Genomic DNA, 7,523 nt, shown 5'->3' on the forward strand with positions numbered 1-7,523 from the left:
ATTTACAAGGTGTGGGAACATATATACATATATACAGGGGGTTATGTACAAAGAACATATATACATATATACAGGGGATTATTTACAAGGGAGGACATATATACATATATACATATTTACAAGGGACTATTTACAAGGGGGACATATATACATATATACATATTTACAAGGGACTATTTACAAGGGCGACATATATACATATTACAAGGGACTATTTACAAGGGAGGACATATATACATTTATACATATTTACAGGGGTTATTTCAAGGGGACATATATACATATATACATATTTACAGGGGACTATTTACAAGGGGGACATATATACATATTTACAGGGGGGTATTTACAGGGAGGACATATATACATATATACAGGGGATTATTTACAAGGGAGAACATATATACATATATACATATATACAGGGGATTATTTACAAGGGAGGACATATATACATATATACATATTTACAAGGGTCTATTTACAAGGGGTGGGAACATATACATATATACAGGGGGTTATGTACAAAGGAGAACATATATACATATTTACAGGGGACTATTTACAAGGGAGAAAATATATACATATATAAAGGGGATTATTTACAAGGGGGGGGGACATTATACATATTTACAGGGGACTATTTACAATTGGGGGGCGCATATATACATATATACAGAGGGTTATTTACAAGGGAGGACATATATACATATATACAGGGAATTATTTACAAGGGGGACATATATACATATATACATATTTACAAGGGACTATTTACAAGGGGGACATAAATACATATATACATATTTACAAGGGACTATTTACAAGGGGGACATAAATACATATATACATATTTACAAGGGACTATTTACAAGGGGGACATATATACATATTTACAAGGGGGGGACATATATACATATATACATATACACAGGGGATTATTTACAAGGGAGAACATATATACATATATACATATATACAGGGGATTATTTACAAGGGAGGACATATATACATATTTACAAGGGACTATTTACAAGGGGGACATATATACATTTATACATATTTACAAGGGACTATTTACAAGGGCGACATATATACATATTTACAAGGGACTATTTACAAGGGGGGACATATATACATATATACATATTTACAGGGGGTTATTTACAAGGGAGGACATATATACATATATACAGGGGATTATTTACAAGGGGGACATATATACACATACATATTTACAGGGGACTATTTACAAGGGGGACATATATACATATATACATATTTACAGGGGGGGTATTTACAAGGGGGGACATATATACATATATACAGGGGATTATTTACAAGGGAGAACATATATACATATATACATATATACAGGGGACTATTTACAAGGGAGGACATATATACATTTCTACATATTTACAGGGGTCTATTTACAAGGGGTGGGAACATATATACATATATACAGGGGGTTATGTACAAAGGAGAACATATATACATATATACAGGGGATTATTTACAAGGGGGGGGACATATATACATATTTACAGGGGACTATTTACAATTGGGGGGGGGGCATATATACATATATACAGAGGGTTATTTACAAGGGAGGACATATATACATATATACAGGGAATTATTTACAAGGGGGACATATGTACATATATACATATTTACAAGGGACTATTTACAATGGGGACATATATACATATATACATATTTACAAGGGACTATTTAAAAGGGGGACATATATACATATTTACAAGGGACTATTTACATAGGGATATATACATATATACATATTTACAAGGGGACTATTTACAAGGGAGGACATATATACATATATACAGGGGATTATTTACAAGGGGGACATATATACATATATACATATTTACAGGGGACCATTTACAAGGGGGACATATATACATATAAACATATTTACAGGGGGGTATTTACAAGGGAGGATATATATACATATATACAGGGGATTATTTACAAGGGAAAACATATGTACATATATACATATATACAGGGGATTATTTACAAGGGAGGACATATATACATATATACATATTTACAGGGGTCTATTTACAAGGGGTGGGGACATATATACATATATACAGGGGGTTATGTACAAAGGAGAACATATATACATATATACAGGGGACTATTTACAAGGGAGAAAATATATACATATATACAGGGGATTATTTACAAGGGGGGGGGACATATATACATATTTACAGGGGACTATTTACAATTGGGGGGGGGGCATATATACATATATACAAAGGGTTATTTACAAGGGAGGACATATATACATATATACACGGGACTATTTACAAGGGAGAACATATATACATATATACATGGGATTATTTACAAGGGGGACATATATACATATTTACAAGGACTATTTACAAGGGGGACATATATACATATTTACAAGGACTATTTACAAGGGGGGACATATTTACATATTTACAGGGGACTATTTACAATTGGGGGGCATATATACATATATACAGGGGATTATTTACAAAGGGGGACATATATACATATATACAGGGGGTTATTTACAAGGGAGGACATATACAAATATACACGGGACTATTTACAAGGGAGGACATATATACATAGGTTATATGAGAGACCGCTGAAACAAAAAAACAAGCAATCTAACAAAAATAATACAAATGTAAATCAAAATCATAACCTAAAGATACCATAAGCTAAATTATAAATATCCAAGAACAAACAGGCAGAAGATTTACAGAAAAAAAATCCCCTGTCAAAAATACAATCACAAACCAAAGAAGCAGAATAGGCTAGTAAAGAGAAGAAGAAACGACATCACTATCGGATCGTACACCCATGCGAACATCATAGGTATATGATTCAAGGGTGATGCTCCCATCCAACCACCCGCTACACGGGACTATTTACAAGGGAGAACATATATACATATATTCATGGGATTATTTACAAGGGGGACATATATACACATTTACAAGGACTATTTACAAGGGGGGACCTATTTACATATATACAGATGGATCACCATTTAGTTATACAAATCCGGGCGGGCTGGCCAGGACGCCCGCGTACCGGCTCGTGTGTCAAGATTCAGCAGGCCATTTATCAAGCACCCCCACCGCGACAAGGTGGTGATCCCTTAGGGGTGGACATGAGACATTCTACAAGTCTCGCGTACAATAGAAATCATACAATTTATTGTACTGTTCCTTAACCTACGACTCTGTTTCGGGAGTATCTACCTTGTGCACCCTTTTGTCGACTTTTACGAAGCATTGCTAAAGATTAAACCGACATCAAAATATTTATCTGCGGTTTAAAAACATTTTTTTTGGTACTGTGACAATTTAACTTCATTGAAATGGGAGAAAGCTAGTATTTCTACTGTTCTCTCTATGATTATATGCATTTTTTTCTTATTTACAAGGGGGGACATATATACATATATACATATTTACATGGGACTATTTACAAGGGGGGACATATATACATATTTACAAGGACTATTTACATGGGGGGACATATCTACATATATACAGGGACTATTTACAAAGGGGGACCTATTTACATATATATACATGGATCACCATTTAGTTTACATATCCGGGCGGGCTGGCCAAGACGCCCGCGTACGGCTCGTCTGTCGAGTTTCAACAGACCTCTGCCCCGCGAAATGCATTCAAGCACCCCCACCGCGACAAGGCGGTGATCCCTTAGGGGTGGACATGAGACATTCTACAAGTCTCGCGTACATTAGAAATCATACATTTTTTGTAAATTAATAGTACGGTTGCTTAACCTACGACTCTGTTTCGGGAGCAACTACCTTGTGTGCCCTTTTATCGACCTTTACGAAGCATTGCTAAAGATTAAGCCGACATCAAAATCTTTCTTTATCTGCGGTTTAAAAACATTTTATTGGTACTGTGAAATGGGAGAAAGCTAGTATTTCTACTGTTCTCTCTATGATTGTATGCATTTTTTTTTCTATTTAGAGAAAACATTTCAGGAAAAATTATCAATTTAAAAAATTGATTTTTTAAATCTGTCACTCCTCTTTTGGAGCAGCACGTTGGCACGATACACCCTCCCAGATGAGGTCCGCCAGTGCCCACACATTGGAAAACAATTTGCATATAAATGAATCATTCTTGTGGTGCATGTGATATTGCGCAAAGTTATATAGAATTGTGCTTATTTTTAAAAAATAAACGAGCCAAAAATCATGGTCTGAAATGCGTAGAGGAGGAAAAACGGATATTGTGGTAATTGTCGAGATCGCTTGCATCATGAAATTTTTATCAATTTTTAATAACCAATGAATTCTAGTGAAATTAAAGCTGAATTCATTTAAGTTCTCTGAATAATAATTCCAGTACTGATTGTTATAAATATCTTTGTAATTTTAGTTCGTGCTCTGAAATTCCGTACAATTCAAAACGAAAGATTTAAAGGGTTTTGCGGCACTTGCGACACTATCATGTGTTATTGTATTCTTGAAAACTTTTTATCAAAATTTGAGATACATTTGAGGGCTCTATAGATTTCCCAATACCCTTCTAATTTTAGTAACAATGTTCTATGTACAAAAACTCCATTGACTATTTTTATATAATATAAGCAAAGAATGATTACTTATTTGAATATATACAGCTTAATAGCATATAACCAATGTATTTTCTTTTCTTTTGGTCGTGTTTGCAATGGAGTAGCCTTCTTCGTTGTCTGCACCACTCTATCAATAGTTTTCATTCCATATTCCTCAATCATGAGTGAGGTCCATTGATGTTCTCTTTCCTCGCCACCTTTGGCGTTAAAATCTCCCATGATTATAGTTATTTCACAGTTACTGCATTGCTATATTGTCTTCTGTTTCTTCATAGAATATATTTACATCGCTCTTCACGAGGGAGGCAGATGATAGATTGTTGTGGATACATGTCAGGCAACGTGCACACAAACGCAAGGCACAGATAATTTTGGACGCCTCACTGTAATTTGCTGTCCATGGTTATCTATTTGTATTTAACTACTTGCTCTACTTTTTCATTTTTAATAGAGATATAGTATTTGATGTTTTCTAAAGTCTATGATTAGTTCTTTAGTCTTACTCGGGATAAGTTCAATGTGGTTATTGTTGCATCGGGAAATAAACTTATTTCTTCCTTGTAGAGTACTATCTCCAAATTTCAAAAAGGGGGTATATTTAGATCTGAGCTTTTACAGTTGTTCGTATTAAGTATAAACATCATATGAGATAATACACAGCCGACCTGGGGAGCACCAGTATTTATAGTTATATTATTCGAGAAATCGTTTTATCGTGGTGGCGGCGATGACTGACGTGAATATGAATATTTTTGTGTGCGGTCCTGACCAATTTCCACTCAACTTCAATGTTCAAGTTCAACATCTTTATACTGCCATACATTGTCTGTGCAGAATAAGTTGGAGACGTTTCTCTTTCCACCTACTCTTCACTGTTTCCATTGCAAAAATGTCATGGCCTCCGTAACGTATCCTGGTTCGCGCAAAAACTGTTGGTGACAAACCTTGAAGCTGCCCTTTGAACTTGTTCGATTTTCTTGATGTAGCCTTGATAAGGATCCCACACTGTGCACGCTTATTCAATACGGGTCTGAGTAAAGCAGTATATGCTTGTTTTTACACATTTTGGAAGCCAAGGCTGGGATTGGCTTTCGTCACAATATTATCAATATGTTGGTCCCATTTCAGTGATTTGTTTAACAGTAGTAGTGGTAGTAGTAGTAGTAGTAGTAGTAGTAGTAGTTGTAGTTGTAGTAGTAGTTGTAGTAGTAGTTGTAGTAGTAGTTGTAGTAGTAGTTGTAGTAGTAGTTGTAGTAGTAGTTGTAGTAGTAGTTGTAGTAGTAGTTGTAGTAGTTAGTTGTAGTAGTAGTGTAGTGTAGTAGTAGTATGTAGTAGTAGTTGTAGTAGTAGTAGTAGTAGTAGTAGTAGTAGTAGTTGTAGTAGTAGTAGTTTGTAGTAGTAGTTGTAGTAGTAGTTGTAGTAGTAGTGTGTGTAGTAGTTGTAGTAGTAGTTGTAGTAGTATGTATGTAGTAGTTAGTAGTAGTATAGTATGTAGTGTAGTAGTTGTAGTGTAGTAGTAGTAGTAGGTAGTAGTTAGTTGTAGTGTAGTAGTTGTAGTGTAGTAGTTGTAGTGTAGTAGTTGTAGTGTAGTGTAGTGATAGTAGTAGTAGTTGTAGTAGTAGTAGTAGTAGTAGTAGTAGTAGTAGTAGTAGTTAGTGTAGTTAGTAGTATGTAGTGTAGTGTAGTAGGTTGTAGTAGTAGTGTGAGTAGTTGTAGGTTGTAGTATGTATAGTAGTAGTAGTAGTATGTAGTGTAGTATGTTAGTATAGTAGTAGTATGTGTGTGTTAGTAGTTGTAGTGTGTATGTAGTAGTTGTAGGTGTAGTAGTTGTAGGTGTAGTAGTTGTAGGTGTAGTAGTTGTAGGTGTAGTAGTTGTAGGTGTAGTAGTTGTAGGTGTAGTAGTTGTAGGTGTAGTAGTTGTAGGTGTAGTAGTTGTAGGTGTAGTAGTTGTAGGTGTAGTAGTTGTAGGTGTAGTAGTTGTAGTAGTGTTAGTGTAGTAGTTAGTAGTGTTAGTTAGTAGTATAGTAGTTAGTGATGTAGTTAGTAGTAGTTAGTAGTAGTTAGTAGTAGTTAGTAGTAGTTAGTAGTTGTAGTAAGTAGTAGTTAGTAGTTGTAGTAAGTAGGAGAAGTTAGTAGAAGTTAGTAGTAGAAGTTAGTAGTAGAAGTTAGTAGTAGAAGTTAGTAGTAGTAGTAGTAGTAGTAGTAGTAGTAGTAGTAGTAGTAGTAGTAGTAGTAGTAGTAGTAGTAGTAGTAGTAGTAGTAGTAGTAGTAGTAGTAGTAGTAATAGTCATAGTAGTAGCAGCAGTAGTAGTAGTAGTAGCTCTGCCATGTCCTGTTAAGAGGCGATTTGAGGAAACCCAGTATTTCCTGGCGTTGTGGAATGCATGCATTCTTTTAGTTGGATCTTTTAGGACGTTTCCTCCTCTTAGTGTTTCCTTGTTCCACATTTCTCTCCAGTTCTCCTCCACACTGAAGTCTGCCATTTTTGTTAGGTGGAAAGTTCTTCTCAATTCCGAGTCTTGTTGTTGAAGGTGCTCCCTTTATAATTACTTTTATATTTTTGTATGCATCCTTTAATTAGCCTCTTGTCATCTAAAGACTTGGTGGTGCAATGCCTCTCAGTGTGGGGAGCCACTGAGTTGGAGTTGACTTGAGACATCCTGTTATTGTTTAGTTGGATTTCCCAAGTGTTTTAATAACTGACCACGTATTTCGTAGTCATAATCAGTTTGCCAGGTATTTTGTTGATTATTGGCATTACAAAGTAGTTTAGGGTAAAATTGATTTCTGTAAAATGTGTTCTAAAATTCTGTAATGTTCAGGCCATTTCTGATATTGTCTTTTCAGGCTACATCTTAAAAGTCGTGAGCTATTAA

At 35.2% G+C, this 7,523-nt stretch overlaps 1 protein-coding gene across 2 annotated transcripts in view; it reads left to right on the forward strand.

Moving 5' to 3' along the window:
- The window catches only part of LOC144973411 (putative glutathione-specific gamma-glutamylcyclotransferase 2), a 58,626-nt gene that overhangs the window by 9,226 nt on the left and 41,877 nt on the right, over window positions 1–7,523 (forward strand). The gene's annotated exons all lie outside the window — the stretch shown is intronic.

This window comes from Berghia stephanieae, chromosome 1, assembly GCF_034508935.2.
Source record: "Berghia stephanieae isolate SIO BIC M18660-M18661 chromosome 1, UCSD_Bste_1.3, whole genome shotgun sequence".
NCBI classification, from domain to species: Eukaryota; Metazoa; Mollusca; class Gastropoda; order Nudibranchia; family Aeolidiidae; genus Berghia; species Berghia stephanieae.